Here is a 21,848-nt window from a genome sequence, read left to right as displayed (position 1 = left end):
GGAGACCTGCTCACCTGACCCCCTGAAACCATCTTAGCCATCTCCTTCGGGGAGCCGGCCCTCCCCCACGCTGTTACAACACACCTGGATGTCTCAGATTTTCAAGGAAAGGGAGAATTAAAAGGCTGTTTTCTTAATGGATGTTTTCAAAAGACATTTCAAAAGCTGGCGTAGTTATGGTGTTTTAGTTTCACCTGAAACAGAAAACGTCTGTGCATTTGGTCTTGAGCACGACTGAAGTGAGGAAGGGACGAAAGAGAGCCACTGCCCCTAGATGACCATTCGATCTCATAAACACAAAGCCTAATGATAGCTTCCCATTTGAGGCAGAGGTACAATCCTCATTAGAGTGTGACAGACGCAGACGCTACTTGTCTGAATGGTTTTTGCTGGTAATGGGCTGACCTGGTGGTTTTAAAATTATTGTTTTTTTGTTTTTTTTTTTTGTCCAATCCACCAGCGTGGTAGGGGAGGTTGTTCTTAGATGTTTATTAACTCAAAAGAGAACACAGAAGTTGGCAGAACAGGACTGGCTGGCAGAAAGGGGCTGTTTTCCTTTTCACTATTATTATTTTAAACTTTGACGGGCTGCTGACATCAGCAAATACGCCCAAAGCCTGTAAAGCAAATAAGCTACATCACAGGGAGAAGCACTGTGGGATTTTCTGGTACCCTCTTTCCAAAACCTTCTTGTCCTGTCCACCTAAAGATGCTTCTCCAGTCAATTCTTCGGGCGGCAAGGAGGCTCTGTTTGTAACAAAGGGCGGCCCAGTTTGCCCCTTTTTGCTTTCATCCAAATCACTTACATCCCCACGAGGCACTCCCTGTGTGGGCAGGAGACAGGAGAACAGGAGGTGAAAAAGAAAGGAGACCAGAGTTCCTTTTACTAAGAACCTTCGCCTGCCTGAGAAAGGAGACATGTGGATATAAAAAGGACCAAAACAGTGCCTGTACTTAGAAGGTGTCTAGTTTTAAAATTTTTATCTCATTTAAAAAATAATCCCCATGGCACTAAGAGTGGGAATGAATGCATAGCTGTGGCAGCATCGGCACTCAGGATGTCAGAGCCTCCAGGAGAAGGAGCCCGTCTCCTGCTCTCCCTGCAGAGCCGGGAAATCCCGGGGAAGAACCAGCAAGCCTGTGCAGGACAGTGTGAAATGAGAAGGCTTCCCCCCAACCAGCCCCTTCCTTGCTGGGAGCTGCTAGACTTCATCGTAACTTTGATCTTAATTATCCCATTCCACACTGGCTCCCAAACTAAAAAGATTTCATCTGGCATCTCTGTTTATATATAAACTGTGAGGTGGATGATTTGCTAATTAGACAAGTTACATACCATGGCCCTTAGGATGAACCTAAAAATAACCTAAGTTAAAAAAAAAAAAAAGAAAAGTCACTCAGCATCTTGTCCCCAAAAGCCTATATACTACCAAAATTTGGTATATTTTCCTTCTCAACCCTTTGAATTGTGAAGATTTCATATTTTGCTTTTTTTCTTTTTGAGAGAAAGAGAGCACAAGTGGGGAAGGGGCAGAGAGAGAGGGAGAGAATCTTAAGCAGGCTCCATGCCCTCTGTAGAGCCCTATGTGGGGTTTGACCTCACAATAGTGAGATCATGACCTGAGCCGAAATCAAGACTTGCATGCATAACCACTGAGCCACCCAGGTGCCCCATATTTTGCTTCTTTTAAAAATATATATGCTTTAGATGATGTTGTCTATATGCTTTTATGCTCAGGTTTTGACCGGAGCCTTCATCCATCTTTTGGATACACCATAGTGCATATACTGCTCTCATGTGAGTAGGTTCTCCCTAGTGTTTTTTTACTGGTATAAAATAACACTGTGATATGCTTCTTTGTGCATATATCTGTTTTCCCCAATAATATGGAAAGAGACTTCCCAAGTCAAAGAGTGCAAACATTTAAGGACTTGGTGCTTAATCATCAACTTCCTTTTAGAAAGATCTGTTCTAATAACAATCTGCTATGTGTGATGGGGCCTATTTCACATACCTTGGCTTTCATTAGATATTACATTCTGTAAAGAAAATATTTTTTAATGTTTATTTATTTTAGAGAGAGACAGAGACAGAGTGCTAGTGGGGAGGGGCAGAGAGAAGGCGAGACACAGAATATGAATCAGCTCCAGGCCCTGAGCTGTAAGCACAGAGCCCAACATGGGGCTCCAACTCCCAAACTGGGAGATCATTACCTGAGCTGAGTTGGCCACTTGACTGACTGAGCCACCCAAGCTCCCGATTGTTAAGAAAATATTTTAACCAAAATTAATTAGCTTTCTGTGGCCCCAGGAATGCAGGGCTGGCAACAACTGCCTTAAAATATTCTTACGACAGAAATGTGGGTCATCCGACCAGAAGTGTTAAGAGGATGGGGTATGTTCTCTCCTTCCTGTTTTCCTGGTCTTCCCTGAGCACCTGCTCACATAGTGATCCTGTGTCCCAGCAGAGCTGGCCAACAATCTGTCTGAACAGGAGGGGCAAAAATTCCACATGCGCGAGATTAGGAGAGCCAACAAATAAAAGAAGCAGATTTATAAAAAACAAACAATTTATTATCTATTTTCATCTTGAGTCTAGGAGAAAAGGCTATTCTTAGAAGGTGACGATATAGGGGTGCCTGGATGGCTTAGTTGGTTGAGTTTCCAATTTTGGCTTAGGTCATCACCTCACAGTTTGTGAGTTTGAGCCCCATATTGGACTCTGCTGTCAGTGCAGAGCCTGCTTCAGATCCTCTGTCCCCTTCTCTCTCTGCCCCACCCCACCCATTTCTTCTCTCTCTCCTCTCAAAAATAAATAAGCATTAAAATCTTATTTTTAAAAAAGGTGATGATATAAATCATATTTGATTTTCTGATTCTCCCTACCCACTCCTATCAAAAATTAAATCAACATAAAATACATAAGCCCATTTACTTATTAAAGCCTCTAATCAATAGTTTTGAGTCTTCTGGGAACATCTTTCTACATGTAGTAAAACACCTGAGCTCATCTCTTGGAACATTTTGCCATGAAATTTGTAAAACTGTGAATGTGGAAAGGTTTGAAACATAATGTTCTAAACAAATAGAAAGGAGGACAAAAAGGAACTATTTTTTGCTGAGCACATTCCAGACACCAGATCCTTGGGCTGAGTATTGTCACATGCATTTCCCCCCCTTGTGAGATAGAACTTTCTTAATTTTTTTAATGTTTATTTATTTTTGAGAGAGAAAAAGAGGTTGGGGGGAGGGGCAGAGAGAGACAGGGAGACACGGAATCTGAAGCAGGCTCCAGACTCTGAGCTGTCAGCACAGAGACCGATGCAGGGCTTGAACTCACAGACTGCAAGATCATGACCTGAGCTGAAGTCAGACGCTTAATCGACTGAGCCACCCAGGGGCCCCTAGAACTTTTGATCCTCTACTTTTTACAGATAAAGAAACTAAGGCCAGCCATCCAGCTGGTGAGGAGCAGAAACATGACTTTGACCCTAGCCTGACTCTGAAACCTGTATCCATTTTGCTACATCGCACCAGGCACATTATACCCATGAAGGGTTCAGCATGCCCAGAGAAGATTCCTCACATGTCCCAGAGTGTTGGCATTGGGAGGGCCACAGAGACAATCAAGTCTTGTCAAGTATTTCCACCATGGAGGTGGAGTGCCTTTCTCAAAATCAGAGAGCCAGGAAGCATCTACTAGGTGGGGATTTAGAAAAAAGACAAAGGAGGAGAAATTCCTGTGTACATATCTGGGCATCTATCTGTCAGGTGAAGTCCTTGCCAGTGGGAAAAACAATTCTCACATAAAGTTAATACTCTGTGTATCAGCATGGAGGTTTTGATGAATGCACCCAGAGGCACAGATGGACAGTCGGTCAACAACAGGGCCTCCTCGACCATCAGGGCAGACAGCTGTGTGCTGTTCACGATCACATCTGGAAGGTGGTACCAACCATGGCTGTTTTGAACCTGCTGCCAGCATTTTAAAGCAGGTCTTGTTTCTGGTTGAGCCTCTGGGTACATGAGCAGCAGCGGAGGGTCAGGGGATGGAATGTTGGGCCCTCCGAGGACCCCTGTGCCCATGGGGCTAGGTGTGCACACTTGATTTAGGCATCTTTGGCCACACTTGTTCCACTGAACATGTGTAGCCTAAGCACGGATTGCTTTGAAGGCTGCTTCAGCCTCTGCCCCTCTCATCCATTCCCTTGAAATCTTTTTATGTTCCAGACATCTCCAGAATTCCCTACAGCTTTCAAGGTAAAATCTACATTTCTTAGCAGAATTTGTAAGGTTGTCCGTTACCCAGCTCAAGGCTGCCTGCTAAGGCCCACCTTCCCCTGCCTTAAAATCATAGCATTGAGTGGATCCTCTTTCTCCATTCAGGTCACACTGCCATTGTCTGGACAAGGGCCCTCTTCTATCTTACCTTACTTCATGCCTCCCTTCCTCCCCCAGTGCCACCCCCATTCCTCTTCTTCCTCCCACTGTAAGCAATTGTTCTAGTGTATTTGATCTATGACCTTTCAAACTATCCTATGTATTCAGGGCTGTCAAGCTGCACACCTCCAGGGGGCACCATTCACGTTCTCTTCTGCTGTCCAGAGGACACCACTGACATAGGAAACCGTGTGAATCATATCCCTGAAGTTGAGCACTGTGCTAGCATATTCCATTTGCTCCTGTATGTATATGTATCTTTGAAACATAGAATGAAATAGTTTTGTGCTTATGATTAATATGCATGACCTTTACTGGACTATACAGCTCACTATATTCCTTTCTTTGTTTCATGACATTATATTTATGTGAGCACCCCACATTGTACTCCACAAATCTAGTTAGTTATTTTCTGACCTGTGTGATATTCTGTCACTTTGATGTCTCCGTTTCTTTGGTGAGGGAAACATGTTACCAATTCCTCACTTCCTCAAACAGTGTTACAACGAACGCAGGCAGAAAGCAGTGGCTGTATGTGAGACTTTGAGGTCTGAAACCCAGAAGTTTGAGAGCTGAAGTGCTCCATCGCTCTCCTGACAGCTCTTTCTAACAGTGAAGGTTCTCCACTTTCTCCATTGCCTTTCCAACACTTCATATTATTCAACTTTCCAAGGTTTACAATTTTGTCTTAATTTGCCTTTCTTTGAATTCTAGCAAAACTGATCTTCACATGCTTATTATCCGTCTGGTTACTGCCTGTTATTGGCCATTTTTCCTTTGGGCTTCCCTTTTCTGGCAGATTTGCAGGAATTCCTACATGTGCTTAACACTAGTTTCCTGTTAAATATAGAGCAAATATAAGTATCTTATTCTAATTTGACTCCATCTTAACTGCGTCTATGGTATCTTTTGCTGAAAGATGTCTAATAATAATATAGTTAAATGTAGCACTCCCACACCCCCTTATGGCTTATGGTGTAAGGTTCCTGCTTAAGAAATAAAGTCACAAAGATATCTTTCTATATTTTCTTCTATTAACCTTGTACTTTTTCTTTCTGTCTTTCTCTCTCATTTTTTCCTTTCCTCCCTTCTTTCTCCCCCTTCTCCCATTTCTTCATCATTGATTAACTGGAGTACTTCTGCAGAAAGATTCTTCCCTTTTTGAAGTGTTATGCTGAAGGACACTTTAAATCCTAATTATCCTGAAATATAGGACAAAAGCAATGTTCTTACTTTTTATTTGTATTTCCTAGTGTTCAAAATAACGTGGCTGGTCCCTAGCATTCTCCAAACACAACTAATGCGTTTCTCCTTCATTGTTCCTCTTCTGTGGGATCATTATAAAATTTCGGATTTAAAATATTTAATATGTTTCAAACCATTGTAGTTCCTGTCCCATCTTTGGCTAGCGGGACCTTCTTCAGGTTGGCTCCTGGATCTTTTCCCTGGAGGTTTTTCATAGTCTTCAGAAGCTTCCTTTGCTCTTGCTTTGTCAGGATGTTCCAGGCTCACACTGTACCCTGACGTCCCAGACCTGAGATCAACCATCCCTGCACAGAGCCTTGACTTTTTTCAATGGCAAATGATATTTAGAAACCACAGTCTAGACACTAGGGGTGCTCAGTGCCATTGAATTGGTGATCGTTTTTAGAACTTTCCAGTAGAAATAAAAGAGGAGATATGTTTTATTGTGTTTCCTTTTAATTTTTTGATTATGGTAAAATATAGATAACAAAATTTACCATTGAACACGTGTTAAGTATATAATTCAATGGCATTAAGTACATTGAATGTTGTACAGTCATCACTGCTATCATTTTCCAGAACGTTTTTATCATCCCAAACAATGGACTCTGTGTCCATTAAAGAATAATTTCCTCTTCTCGCCTCCCCTCCAGCTCTGGTAAATTCTGTTATCTTCTTTGGAGAAGTGCCTTTTCAAATCCTTTGCCCACTTTGGTTGAATTTTGTTGTTGTTCTTGTTGTTGAGTTAAAAGAGCTCTTTATATATGTTCAATAGTAATCTTTTATCAGATGTGTAGTTGGCAAATATTCTCTCCTGTTCCATGGATTGCCTTTGTTCACAGTCTCTGTGATGCACAAAAGTTTTTAAAATTTTGCTCAAGTCCAGTTCGTCTGTTTTTCTTTTGTTACCTATGTTTTTGGTGTCCTATCCAAGAAATCCTTACAAATCAAAGGTCACAGAGCTTTTTTTCTATTTTTTTTTCTTCTAGGAGTTTTACAGTTCAAGCTCTTATATTCAAGTCCTTGACAATTTTTTGCCAGGATTCTTGTTGATTTTATTGATGAGTGACTTTTTGGAGGTCTTTAACCTACAATTCTCACCATATTACTTATAGGATTTCCTCCTTTTCCTTCTTCATTGGATGGATAGAATTTTCTTTGGCTGATTGAGAATTGTACACTTAATTTTGCTCTTCTGTTTCTCCACAGTTACTAGGAACCATACTTATGGTTATTTTTCCTGAGGAAGACAGGAACCTTAACGCACCACTCTCACTTTTCTGGTCTCTCTCCCTTTTCATTTTGGTGTCATCTGTAATTTCAGCTATATAAAATCTTACTTAGCTAATAATAATCCTTCTCAGTATACTTTGTTGGAATCACATTAAGTGTATACATGATCTTGAGTAGAATTGACATCTTTATAATGTTGAGTCATTCTATCCAAGAATAAGATAATAATAAAGTACACCAAATCACTCCCAAGTTCAGTGTCACTTAAAATAATAATTTATTCTCTCTCATGCATCTGTGAGTCAGACAAGGGTTCGTTGGTCCAGGCTAGGCTCAGCTAAACTGGGCTCCATTCTGCAGGTTAAGCTTAGGTCTATTGCATGTCATCCTCCTTGGACCAGAGGCATAGAACTTTCCCAAATGTCCCTTGGAGTTGTTACAGAGACATTAGCCTAGACTTTTTCTTTTTTGCATATATTACTATAGGCCTTGGCTCCCTTAGTCTGGGTCATCACACAACTATAAAGCATCTGCTATGTACCGAGCCTAAGGTTTAGGCCTTCAAAGGCAGGGATCAGTGAAGCAGGTAGCATTAAATCACTACAAGTACTCTCTATGACACTAACATTGGGATTTTAAATGTAGGAAGTCCTTTGGATCCATACTTTTCAGGCAGTGATTCCACTTTTAGGTATCCACAGGGTATTTGCACAAGTGGGCAAGGATATAAGTTCATGATGTTCACCGTAGGAATATTTGAAATAGCGAAAAATGAGGAACCATCCTAAATAGGAAAGTGGTTATAGAAACCATGTTATAATCATGTTGTTGATAATATACAGCTACTAAAATAATGTAGATCTGCATTGCTGACATGGGAAAATAATATATTGTTAAACGACAAAGCAAGTCCATGAAAATAGCATAAGCTCCTTATTTTTAGAACTCTTAAAAATTATACATTTCTTAACTTTATCCACTGAAAGGGTCTGGAATCAATTATCGCCTAATGGCAGTGAGACCTGCTGGCACCTGTATTGTGGTATCTCAATTTGTTTTGATTGTATTTATTTATTTTGAGAGAGAGCATGTGTGAGTGAGAGTGGGGGAGGGGGAGAGTGAGGAAGAGAGAGGATCCCAAGCAGGGTCCATGCTGTCTGCACAGGGCCCCATGCGGGGCTCAATCCCACAAACCATGAGATCGTGACCTGAGCTGAAATCAAGAATCAGACGCTTAACCAACTGAGCCACCCAGGCGCCCCTATATTAGAGAATCTATATACTATTTTCTATGAAAAAAAATAAAGGCTGATTGAAGTAATCATATTCCAAATCCACAACAAGAAATAGGTAAGACAGGCTTGCCACCTCTTATGTGCTAGAAAGCAAGAATCTGTAAAGATTTGGTAGTTTTATCTAAATTCAGGGGCAACCTGAAGGGACTCCAGTGGCTAAAAATGGGGAAATATTAATTTCAACGAGAACACCCACTGTTATGGATTGGAGCACATAAAAAATATAAAAAGCTAGGCATTCACAATGATATTGCAAAAAAGGAAATTCACTCATTAATCACCTTTGGAAACTGCTAGGATGCCACATTGTCATTCTGGAAATAAGTAATAAAGAGAACATTTATTCTTGTTTGTACACACCGTGCTTCTAAGTCATCAAGTTGGTTGATGAGGGGAACTTTTTCTCTACAAAAGAATTTTAACTAGCAAATGCAGAAGGAATGATTACCCATGGACAACCAAGCCCTAATCTAGAGAGTGGTCATGGATAGGTACTAAAATGAGCAGGTGTTAGACTAATGGGAAGCTGCAAGGGATGATCAGCTGATAACACGGACCTCCATGGAACATTCAGTTACCGTACACCTCCCAGTATGATAAAATAGGAAGTGCTCAGCCCCACCTATCAAATATTCCAGCCCAAATCATGGCATCTGAATATAATCAAGAATCTAGAGCTATTCAGGAGTTTGTAGGAAACAGGGAGAACAGAATGTGTCATGATATTCTGAATGTGTAATCAGCAAAATCAGATTGGGCAAATGCTACAGGACAAAAGCTCATATATAAATAGCCTAGAAGAAGGAGTGGAGATATAATGATTATAACTCTGCCTACAAAGGAACTAAGACACATCAACCAGTGGTTGGCTTATTTGGATATTAATTCAAATAAACCAACAGTTAAAACAATTTTAATGACAATCAGGGAAAATAGAAAATAGACAATTATTAGGGGATTATTGGTTTTAGATATGATTATGGCAAAATGCTTATGTTTTTAAAAGATTTTAGCTGTTAGAAATACATAACAAAATACTATGACGTCTGGGACTTGCTAGGAGGTTCCAGGAAAAAACAACAACAAGAACTTTTGATGCAGAGGAGAAATAAATAAAAGAAAATTGACAAATCATGCCTATTTGTTCAAGCTTGGTGATGGGCACATAGGATTCATTATGTTGCTCTCTATACTAATGTATTGGTTTGAGGATTTCCATTATAAAAATAACCAAAAAAGTTGTAAAGGAGAACACAAGAAGGAAAAATCGGGTTGTAGAACAATATGTATGGTATGGCTTATGGGTTTTTCCCCCTTTCAATAAACCAAACAGAGCAGAAGACTCTGTTATGCTGTTATCTGTGGTTATGTTTGGGAAATGGGATCAAGGAATGGTTTGGAAGCTGTTGTTTTTTTTAATATTATAAACTTGGGGATCTGTTGAATTTGAAATAATACATGTAACTTAAGTTACTTAAAAAAAAAAGAATGAATAAGATATCATAATTAAGGCATGAGCAAAGCATTGTGGGGGATTGTTTACTGTACTTTTGTTAAACATGGCTGCTAAATACAGGACCTGAAAGCATACGGGTGAAGGGTGCACTTGAATAAGTGAAATGGGCTCAGTGTGACCCCCAGCCAGCCATCCTGCCACAACCTGAGGGATTAACAAAGTGATCATGCTCTCTCAAAAAGATGATCTTCTCACCTTCTCCTGTGGCAGCAAAGCAGACTTTCCAACAGAGTGATCCCATGATTAGGTACCTCAAAGAAAGTATTTAATCTGTTCTTCTGGGTTAAAATACAAATTCTTATAGTTTTGAATTAATCTCTCAATGCCTGAATAGAAATACAGTAAAACCTTGGCTTGCGAGCATAATTTGTTCCCGAAACATTCTTGTAATCCAAAGCACTTGTATGCCAAAGCGAATTTCAAGGACCATTGGGCTCAGTTGTGATCATGTGATATTTGGCATCACGTCCTACATGTATTGCAAGACGTAGCTCATTTATCAAGTTAAGATTTATTAGAAATGTTTGCTCGCCTTGCAGAACACTCACAGAACAGGTTACTTGCAATCCAAGGTTTTACTGTACTTGGTTATGAAGTGTTATCAGTTAGTTATTCGTTTTCTTCCATGTCAGTGATTTCCTGAGTTGGCCCAACTCCAGGGGGAAATGGTAGTGGGGGCGTAAAGGCCGGATATTAGCACCAGTGGGTCTAAATCATGGGCTCCTAGGACGCTGGGGTCCACAAACCCATACCTCACACTAGGCACAGTCTGTAGGCATGTTTCACATGAATGTTCTGCTAGTTTGGGAATGTTTGTAGATGGCATTGTGATGCATATAATCAGACTCTTCAAATCCTTGCTGAAGTTAGAGGAACATTAGAATTTTCTGCAGCAACTGCTGTCACATAAGGACATCTAAATCTTTTAATATTATAAGGGGTTCTTCTAATATTAGAGAGAATGGGGCCACTGGTCTGGAGTTACAAGTTACTCTTTTAAAATTTTTTAAATTTAAATTTAATTTAAAGTTTAATTTATTTTTTTTTAATTTTAGAGACAGAGAAAGAGATATTGGGGGAAGGGGCAGGGGTGGGGAGGAGAGAGAGAATCTCAAGCAGACTCTACACTCAGCATGGAGCCTGATGTGGGACCCAATCCCACAACTCTGGAACCATAACCTGAGCTGAGATCAAGAGTCAGATGCTCAACTGACTGAGCCACCCAGGCACCTCTGGAGTGATGAATTATTCTTAAGCTGGATCTTCAGGGTTGGAAGTTAGAAGTTTTGCTGCTTTTTAAAGAGTTAATGCTCCAGGCTTATTTCTGCCAGCCTGAAGACACTTCAAGCTGCTGTGGCTCCCTTCTCCTTGCTCCCAGGGTACCTTACTTATTACACAACTCTGTTATAGTTCTTGTAACACTGACCATGTTGGGTGTTTCACTTTTGTCTCCTCCACTATTGTTGGTAGTGGGAGGAGGAACTGGGAGAGACTGAGAACAGAAACTTATTTATACAACAAATTACAGGCATCCACTGGCTCAGGAACTAGAGGCAAAGAGATGAGCAAGATACACCGCAGGCCGTCACAGAGCTCACTGAGTGAAGAGCATGGCATTGGAGGATAGACGAGCAAATAGACATCACAACATAGTATGGGAAGGTGCCAAGACTTCCATGGAAGAAAAAAAGCATCTAACCCAGTTGGTGGAAACCACAGATTGTGGGAGCAGATGATGCTTAAACTGTGATTTGAAGAACTGGTTGGAGGTGGCCAAGTTGAAGTAGGGGAGGGAGGGACCAGGAAGTGCAAAACAGAGGAAGAAAGCACAAGCCCAGAACTTAGAGGTGGAAAGTGGAGAGAGAGAGAAGGCAAATGTGGAAAGGTTGGCAGGGGCTGGGCCACTTGGGCCTTGTATGCCATGATGAAGACTTTGGACTTAATCTTGAGACAAATGGGAAAATATTGCAAGTTTAAAGGCAGGAACCTGACTGAGCAGGGTTGCCTACTGAAATCATGACTTGGGCTAGATTGTGAATGGTGGCTTGGTATGTGTTAAACTAGAAGAGGGCAGAAGTATTAGGGGGCTGATTCTTCATGCAGGTAAGGTCCAGGAGGACACCTGAGTGAAGACTGTAGTTGTTGGGGTGGAGAGATAACAAACTCATGGGACACTTAAGGAGGTAGAATGGACTCACTTGGTGCTGGGTTGGACATGCAAAGGGAGAGCTCAGGAGAATTCAGATGATGACCAGGTTTCTGGCCTGAGAAATAGGTGGCTGTTCACTGAGATAGGGAATGTGAGAGGAGAGGGAGGCTTAGGGAGATATGGTATAGGATATCAACTCTATTTGGGTGATGTATCTATTCTAACCTTTCTAAAAGATGCCAAAATCATCAAGCCAGTTTAAATCTCAAGCCACAGGGGCACCTGGGTGGCTCAGTTGGTTAAGTGACTGACTTTGGCTCAGGTCATGATCTCACAGTTTGTGGGTTCAAGCTCTGCATTGGGCTCTGTGCTTACAGCCCAGAGCCTGGAGCCTGCTTCAGTTTCTATGTCTCCCTCCCTCTCTGCCCTTCTCCCACTTTTAGTCTGTCTGTCTGTCTCTCTCTCTCAAAAATAAATAAGCATTAAAAATTTTTTAAAGAAAGTCTCAACCCACAAAACAGCATATAAATCTTCCTGTCTTTGGTGAATGGGACTACATTTTGAGCATGCATATCAGGACTGCAATCTCTGCCCAAAGTTGTACATGACCTCACATTCTTTGGAACAGCAACAATGAAGACAAAATTTTGTGCTTTGAAAAAATGAATGCATTTCATTTTCTGAGGGCAAAAAAAATGTGTCATTTAGAAAAAATGCTGTGCTAAGTAGAGTAGATAATTAATTTGGTTAATACCAGCTTTATGGGAGGACCTGAAAATAATGCAATTGCTGAGCAAAGCTCTATGCTTTGGTGGAAGGTCTAAGACTTGGACCCACAGGTTCAAATGCAAGGTTTCCCACTGCCTAATAATGTGACTCACTAATTTTATAGTTTGGGTCAAATTATGTAACCAGAGAGGTTAGGAACAATAATAACCACCTCACAGGGTTGTCATTCAAGTGATCTGTGAATTGTAATGCTGTAAACATATTATTTTGAGCTGGATTGTGTCAAGTGCCTTGTCCCATTTGTTCCTTATTTTATCCACACATTCATATACTCATTTCATTCATACAGTCAGAAACAACCACTCTAAGTACACACTATGTGCTACCACTCTGGCAGACCCAAAAGATAAGACATTTATTAAGATGTAGTCCTGGGGTACCTGAGTGGCTCAGTCAGTTAAGGGTCCAACTTTGTCTCAGGTCATGATCTCATGGTTCATGGGTTCGAGCCCCATGTTGGGTCTGTACTGACAGCTCAGAGCTTGATGCCTTCTTCAGATTCTGTGTCTCTGTCTCCCTCTCTGTCCCTCCCCAGCTCCTGCTCTGCCTCTCTCAAAAAATAAATAAAAAAATAAAAAAGACATGGTTTTTCATAGTCCAGTGGGGTTGAAAGATTAAAAACAAAAACAAGGAACACAGCATTCAGGTGGGTCAACAGTTTAGAAGAGAGGTGAGGAGGCCCTGAGCTAGGGGAGGGGGAAAGCAGAGATCTGAGACACTTGGATGGTAACTTCACTCATATGTGGTGCCTTGTCGCTAGTAGAGTAGGAGGCAGAAAGAATAACCTAGAATGACCCCCAGGCTTCTAGCTTGGGCAAAAAGAAAGATAAGGGTGGGTGATTTCCTTGGATAGGGTGAAATGGGTCTTGACAAGGGGTGGGAGTAGGAGGTGGTGAACTCAGTTTGGAGTAAGTTGAGTTGAGGTGACTGTGGGTATCATCTGATGGTGGGGGAAGGGAAGCGATGGACAGGGATCAGATGCTTAAGGAAGGGTATAGAGTGGAAATATAAGAGGACTGAAGATTGAGCTCTGGACAAAACTAGTAAGAGAATAGTAGACAGAGGAAGGGAAATTCACAGAGACTAAGAAATAACACAGAAGAAAGAGAAAGTAATATCATGGAGACCATTTGGGAGGAGTGAGTTTCAAGACAGGGGTGGCCACCTGGACCCATGTGATTTGGTCATTTAGAAATAGAACCTTAGAGAAAGGAGTGGCAGTGGATTGATGGCAGGTGAAGCTGCATTTAGTGACTTTAAGAGTGAGTGGGAAGGTAGGGACAGGAAATAATGAGAATTTGTTTGCAAAGTCTGGTATGATGTGGGTAGAGGTGTGACCAAACTCTTGAAAGATGAAGACCCAAGGAAGGAAGGGTGAAAGATGAGGAGAGTGGCCCAAGATGGGATTGGAGAAGTAGACAAGGGCCTGAAGTAGAGTCCAGAAGGCTACAGGAAGTGTTTGGATTTTTATTTACAATGCCCTGGAAATCACTGCAGAGCATCAAGCAGGAGAATGACATGATTAGATCATTCTAGCTGCTCAAAGGATGACAAAGAAAGGGGAAAACTGAGCTTTGAGTTTGTCTCAAGGTAGAGAGGATCTCTGATGTGGCTCTTGCAGTAGATAGTTAAAGAGAATGACTCAAAGCCAAGGTCATCAAAGCTGGGAGGCCAAAGGTGTTAGGTGATATATCTATATGGATGTTGATATATCCATAACAGTTATCAGGAATTGGGATGGTGAGAGGAAAACGTCTTGGGGTAAAGGAACAGAGAAAGGTAAATTAATAAAACCAATATTGTGAACATAGGGAAGGTTTGCATCAGAGCAAGCAGACTGAGGAGGAGTGGGGTTAATGACCCTGTGATGGTCACCATGTCCTTCCCCTGCTCAGCTGCTCCAAAAGTTCCCTGTTACCCCCTGGAGAAAGTTCAAACATCTTAACACTGTCCTACAGAAGTTCATCTTAACAGCCTCACCTCCTACTTCCACACTCCCCTAAGATTAATTGAACTGCTTGAGTTTTCCTATTCACACCTCTCTATCTTTGCATACATTGTTCCTTTCATCTCAAGTGTCTGTCCTTTTTTCCACCCTGGCAAGAACCTTTCTTTCCCCTTTATGGCTTAGTTCAAATGTCATACTTCTATAAACCTTTTCTCAAATGCCCCAGCTATTCAGGGAGCTGATAGTTATTGAAGATCTACCATGTACCAGACTCTGATCAAGGCATATTCATTCACTCTGCCCTCTGTGCTGCCCCATCCAAGCTTGCCAGGTCTGCCAGCAGCATAGAGATCAGCCCGGTGTTAGAGCTTCCAGACTTGGCTCACTAATCACTGAACCTGAGAACCAGGCTCCATTGGAATTTCATCAACAGGAAGGGCTGGGCAGGTTTCTTCTTATTCCCTTACCTTAAACCTAACCTTGACAGCTTCTACAGCTATAAACAACAAAGGGTGCTTAATATGTGAGAAGCAATGGTCTGTGAAGCAATGTTCCTGATTCATTCGGAAGTTATGGTCAGGTTTTATTGCAGTACGTGCTTCCTATTTTGATCTCTGGGTACCCGTGACAGCCAGGTCTATAGCTAGATACCAGATTTTTCTCCAAGAGCCATTTGCTTCTCTGTAAGCAGAGTAGAAATAACTGAGAGACTGTTTGAAGGGCATTCATCTTGGGGCAGAGATTACCAGTTGGGTGACATAAGCATTCAATCAGAGGCCAATATGTAGTCAGTAAATATTTAAGATGAGGACTGTGCCCAGTTCTGAGCTACACACTGCAGAACAAAGCTAAGCTTGGACCCAGCCTAAGCATTAGAGCTGTTGTGTGAAGAACACTGCATCAATCATCTACTCCTGGTGTGGACACCCTTTCTCATTTTTTTGGCTGCCAGCCTAAGCTTCCTTTTTCTGGAAAGCCTTTATGAGCTCTAGTACATATGGTGTATTGTTTTATCAAAACAATTTTCCCTTATGCATAAACTCTGATTATATTCTGGATAGCATTGTACACAGCTGAAGGATTACATTTCCCAGTCTCTTTTACATTTTGGGGTGGCTATTAAAATGTAAGAGGAACAGGTTGGGTGAGGTTTCTGGCAAATTACTTCAAAGAGGTGACTTAGCTGAGAGGTGCCTCCTATATGCCCTCACTCCTGTTCTCCATCTTCATCTCTGGGCTTCAGATATGATGGCTGGAACTTTCACAGCCATTCTGAATGATGAAATCATTCAAGGTATTCAAGGTGTCATTCATGGTAATACTGAAGATATAAGACACACTAAAAATGACAGAGAGGAAAGGAGTCTGGAAACTATTCTAAAAGCCCTGGACTGCCTACTTCTAGATGTCTTCATTTCAGAGAAACAAACAAACTTCATATTAACCCGTCCTTATTTATTTTGCCTGTTCTGTGTAATTACGCCTAATCCTAACGAATACAACCCCCCAGATTGCTTTATTCTTCTTATCCTGATTCATTTTTCTCATTTGTTTGTTCATTTGTTTTGAGAGTGAAAGAGTGACTGTGCATGCCTGTGAGTGGGTGAAGGAGCAGAGAGAGAGAGTAGAGAAGTCCCAAGGAGGCTCTTTGCTATATGTGTGGATATGTGTGACTCAGGGCTTGATCTTACAACTGTGAGATCATGTCCTGAGCTGAAATCAAGAGTCAGACACGTAACCAACCATGCCACCCAGGCGCCCCTGATTGATTTTCCTTTATGGCATTTACAACTACCTGACATTTTTATTTGTCTGTGTCTCCCATTAGAATGTAAGCCCCATGAGAATTTCTCATGGTCGAGAATAGTGCCTGGCCCACAGTATAACCTCATTAAAAAGCTAGAGCACTGTTATTGTTGTTGTACCTGTCCTTGTGGCCTCACACTCATTGTACTTGCAATCATGCCCTTAATATTTATCTTCCCCACCAGAATCTATACTCGTGTACATGGGGTATATTTCTGTCTTGCTTTCTGTTATATCAGCAGCATCTAACTCAGTGCCAGCATATATGTGATCAATAAAAATGCAACAAGTGGAGAAAATTTTTCTTTGCTAGAATCCTGGGCTGGGGTGTCTGGGGAGGCCAGGCTTGGTTGCCAGGAGTGGTTCCAGTGGGGGAAGCAGTCCAAGTGGGGTGGGAGCAACAACTGTCTCCCAGTGAGCTGGAGGCAATGAAGGAGGTCTTTTGGAAGGATCCTGGGTTGGCAGTTGGCCAAGGTTCTAGAAATAGGATGGAATGAGGGACATGGCAGATGCCCGATGAGCCCTTTCCCTCTGCTCAGCTCCTCATCTGAAGTGAAGTTGCTAAATGCTTGGAATTCCTGCTCTTATTGGATTAGTTGTTGAAAATATTGAAGGCATGCAATTATGGGGCTGTGTGTTGGAGCTGAAATAGTCTGAACACAGGAGAGGAGACAGGGAGAAAACAGGAGGAAGGAAGCCATGAGCATCACAGAATTTGGGTGGAAGACTTCAGACTGCTTGAGGGTCGAAAATTCAACTTTCAGGATTAGCACAGTTTCACACTGTTATGAGTGAATTATGTCTCCTCAAAAAATTGGGGTTGACACCCTCATCCTAGTACCTCAGAATGTAACCTTATTTGAAAATACGGTCTTTGTAGAAGTAATGAAGTTAAATTTGAGGTCATTAGAGTGGGCCCTAACCCAAAGGGGTAATTTGACAGAGACAGTCATTCACAGAAGGCAAATGATGTGGCCATGCATGGGAGAAAATAGCCTTGTGATCGGAGTGCTACATCTACAGGCCACGGAACGTTAGGGAGTGCCACCAGATACCAGAAGCTGTAGGAGGAGGAAGGACCCTTCTCTAGAGCTGGAGGCAGGGCACAGCCCTGCTGCCACCTTGATTTCAGACAGTTGGCCTCCAGAACTTTGAGACAATATGTTTTCATTGGTGTAAGCCACTTAGTTGGTACAACTATGTTAGGACAGCCCTGGGGATGAACAGGCCCATGAAAGAAAGAGACCCAGCTAACAGTTGATTACAAAAATTAATTGAATTGAATTGAATTAGTTAAACTTCCTTTTTTGGTGGAGTGACAGATGGAACACTGTGTGGTAGCATGAAGGAAGTGGGCCTAATCCTATCCAAGGATGTCAGGGGGCTTCACAGAAGGGTATCACAGAGTGAGTCTTACTAGATGAGTAGCTATTCACTGAATAGGTAAAGAGAAAGGGAATTTCAGCTTTAGTAGCAGACTAGGCAAAAACATGGGAGCATCTGGGTCACAGGTGTGCTCAGAAAATGACCAGTGATTTCATGTGCGAAGTGTAAGTTACCTGCAAGTCAACAGTAGAGAAAATGCTGAAGGGACACAGAAGGGCCAGATTAGGAAAGACCCATATCTCCAGCTAAAGAGCTTGGGTAGCATCCTTTAGACAAACAGAGTCCCTGAAGGACTTCAGGCATCAGAATTATGTTATTTCATCTCTGTTCTAGAAGACCAACTTTATGACAAAGGAGAGGATGGATTGGAAGGATAAATGATGGTCAGGAGACGTGCTGCAATGGTTGAGGGTGATAATCGTAATAGCTTACTATTCAATTAGCATTTTATTGTCTACATCTATATCTACTTTCTAAGCTTGGCTACTACTTCCCCAAAGCTGGAAAAATAGGTGTTAATAATAATTATCCGGGTTTTGAGTTTGAGTGCAAGAAACTTACAGTCTAGACAGGTACATAAATCTCTCCATGGGGGACAAAAGTCGGGGTGGTCAAGTAGGTGGACTTTGGAGTGGATGGTCTCTATCAGAATGGGCAGTTCTGTTTCCTCCCTGGGTGACTTTGGACAAGTAGCTTAACTCTGGTCTCAGCCTCTTGATCTGTAAAATGATGGTAAAGATAATAATTACCCTTGGGTTGTTGCAAAGATTAGATGAGTATATATAAAGAAATCAGAAAAGTGCCTGTCCCAAATCAGGTGTCATAGGACTGCTATTACTAGAATTACTTCGAGAGGCGTGATGGTTTATTTTATGTGTCAGCTTGACTGGAACGCAGGCTACCCAGGTATTTGGCTAACTGTTATTTCTAGGTGTGCCTGTGAGGGTATTTCCAGATGAAATTAGCACTGAATTGGTGCACTGAGTAAAGCAGACTGCCCTTACCAGTGTGGGTGGGTGTCATCCAATCTGCTGGGAGCCTGAATAGGACAACAAGTTGGGGGAAGAAACATTTACCCCTTCCTGCAGGATTGTTTGACCTGGGACATCTATCTTACCCTGTCCCTGCTGCTCCTGGTTCTCAGGTTTTCAGACTCAGAATGAATCACGCTGCTGGCTTTCTTCAGTCCCCAGCATGCAGACCACAGACCATGGCGGCTCTCAGCCTGCACATAATGTGAGCCAGTTCCTTATAATAAATCTCTTCCTATATATATCTCCTATTGGTTCTATTTTTCTGGACTGCAGAGGAAAATGTTACTCCACCTGGAGAGATTTGGGAAAGCAGAGAAGGGACCTAAAAAATGTATGTGAATGTGATGCGTGGCAAAGCGGGGAAGGCACTCAAGACAAGGGGAACAGAGGGTGTGAAGGCATGAAGGAACAAGACCATCGCACATTACAGGAGGTGAGGGGTGTGAAGCACTGGGTATGCATGAAGATGGCGGGGGGACATGATGGTACACAATGGGGCACATAATGTTAGCATGAAACTAGAGCCAGCTCTGAAGATGCTAGAGTCAGAATGTCTGATTTGTCATGTGAAAGGACAGCTGTGGTGGCACTGTGTGGAGGGAAGAAACAGTGTGTAGACAGACCAGGGAGGAGGTGAGTGATGGCTTGGGGCCAGGACTAATGCAGTGTTTGTAGACGTGAAAAGGAGGAAACAGATGTGAGGCATTTCTGCTTTGGAACAGACAGAACTTGATGTCTGGATGTGAGCAGTGAGGACATGAGAATTGAATAGGAGTAAATGATGACAGGGACTGTTCATCTGGACAAAGAATTGAGAGGTGGGCTTAGACTAAGGGTAAGATGATAAGTTGTGCTTTGGACATGCTGGATAGGAGATGTTTTTCAGACATTCAGGTGGAGGTGCGTGGAAGGCAGTTGTAAAAACGGGTTTGGAGTTTGGAAACCAAAGTTGGGGAGGGTGGTGCTGGTTGGGCAGCCATCTACCTGTGATCGGCAGCTGAGCTTTGGAATTGAAAAGTCTCACACACCAAGTATGCACCCTGTGAATAGGAGAGGGTACCAAACCTCCTGCAATAGACCCACCCTAGGCCATGGTTCCTTAATTTGGCTCATTCACCAAAATCTACATCCAGAATGGAAATATGGAACTTATCCAACAATTTTCTTAAAGGAAAGGAGCTGGGGATGAAATAGGTTTGAGTTTTGACTAGAGAAGTCCAGGAGCCGGGGGGCCTTGTGCAGAGTATCAAAGAGAATGAATAGCAATAAATGATTGTTATAATAATACTTAATAACACCTGGCCTTTATAGAGCACCTTTCTCCAAAGGACTAGAATTTCTGCTCACACATCATGAACCTTCATAGAAAGTTTGGGAGGTGTGTAAGGGGCAGGGGAGATTATATTACCTTGTGACTCATAGTGGAAATGGGGTTCTGAGAAGACCAGAAAGTTCTCTTGGAGCACAGAGCTAGACAGCGTTATGGTCTGGAGTCCTGGTTCCAAGCCCCCTCCTTGTGGTCAGCCCTCTGACCCTATCTCCTTGTCTAGATCTGACCATACAATCATGTGCACTCCCGGTCTTGCTGACCCTAGATCTTAAATCCTGTCCGAAGCCAGCCCAGGCACAGAGGACGTGTGTGCTCCAGAAGAGAACCAGTTACAAGGCATTCGTTAGTGGAGAGAGTATAGAATTTAGAGTCAGACATACCTGAGTCCCAAGGCCATCACTGCTACTCACTAGCTGTGTGATTCTGGGCTCTTTAGTTTCTATTTTGGGGCCTCAGTTTTCCTCACTTCAAAATGAAGAGGAGACGAATGGCCTCAGGGTTGGGTGAAAATGTGTTCATGCAACAAATGTTTATTGAGCAGCAGCTATGTGCCAGGCATCATTCTCATTTTTTAGGCTATAACAGGAAAGAAAGGTCCCTGACTTTGGGCTCTTACCTTCCCGGGAGGTGAGGAGTGGGAAGGGAGAAGAGACGGACATTCAATAGTGAAAAAATGGAGGGACAGATGATCTGGTATGTTAGACAGTGATAAGCTCCAGGAATGGAGACAGAACATTCTATCTGGCACTTAGCACGCTGTCTGGCTAGGCACACAGTAGGTACTCCAGGAACTGGTGCTACTATTATCATAATTAAGAAAAGATGAAGGGCCTGAGGCAGAATAACAGGCTGTAAATTTTTATGAAAATGTGTCTATCTCTTAAACTTCAATCAGAAGTAAGCAGAAAAGTTGCCAGAGAAGGAGTAGAAGATTACAAAGTGAAGAAGAAGAAAAAAAAAGGCCTGAAATGCTTTCAAGTGATGTGTAATCAGCTGCATCTATACTAATGACCACTAATTAAGCTGTCTCTTGCAGGCTCCCAGAGAACATCGCTTGCCCAAACAGGTAGACTCAGAAATGAATATTATAAGACCTTCAGCGTTTAAATTGAGTTTCATTTTTACCATAACTCTGCGAGCCATTTGGAAAGGTTAGGCTATTTTCTTCTAGCTGGCGACTTTCACAAGTCACCATTTAAAATACCCATGTGTTTGTAGCTGTATTTTTAAGAAAAAGTGAACACTATGTCAAGGACATTTGCTCCTACCTTTCATTCATGATGTCTTCTTTGTGGCCCTAAAGGGATTGTGATCAGAGGTTTGGGTCATTCACTTATTAGTTTGGCTAGCGAACATTTATGCAGTGAATAATAAAAATGAGAGTTAAAAATTCTTCAGTGCTAATCAGTTTACCATGATGAACATTTGTGTGCTATGGCTAATTTGATTTTCTCAGCAACATATTGGTAAATGTCTTTTAGTTAAGGAAACTGAGGTTGGTAGAGATTATGTGACTTCATGGTCAAATAACTAGTAGGAAGTAGAGGAGGATTCGAATCTGGGTCTGACTCACTACCAACTGCTTATATTTGACCACTATTATGACTGACAAACCTCATGCTAAACCAGGCAAGGAAGGTATGGTTCTGGCCTTGGAACCATAGGAGAGACATATAA

General features: G+C 42.1%; 1 long non-coding RNA gene across 1 annotated transcript in view; it reads left to right on the top strand.

Moving 5' to 3' along the window:
* The window catches only part of LOC115272295, a 35,136-nt gene extending 16,093 nt beyond the window's left edge, over nt 1-19,043 (top strand). Inside the window, exons 2-3 of the long non-coding RNA XR_003900347.1 lie at nt 1,739-1,798; nt 18,952-19,043. This is a non-coding gene — a long non-coding RNA (uncharacterized LOC115272295). The remainder of the gene's footprint in view (nt 1-1,738; nt 1,799-18,951) is intronic.
* Nucleotides 19,044-21,848: the final 2,805 nt, after the last annotated feature.

This window comes from Suricata suricatta, chromosome 11 (genome assembly GCF_006229205.1).
Source record: "Suricata suricatta isolate VVHF042 chromosome 11, meerkat_22Aug2017_6uvM2_HiC, whole genome shotgun sequence".
NCBI lineage: Eukaryota > Metazoa > Chordata > Mammalia > Carnivora > Herpestidae > Suricata > Suricata suricatta.
This window is presented reverse-complemented; position numbering and strand designations above follow the sequence as displayed.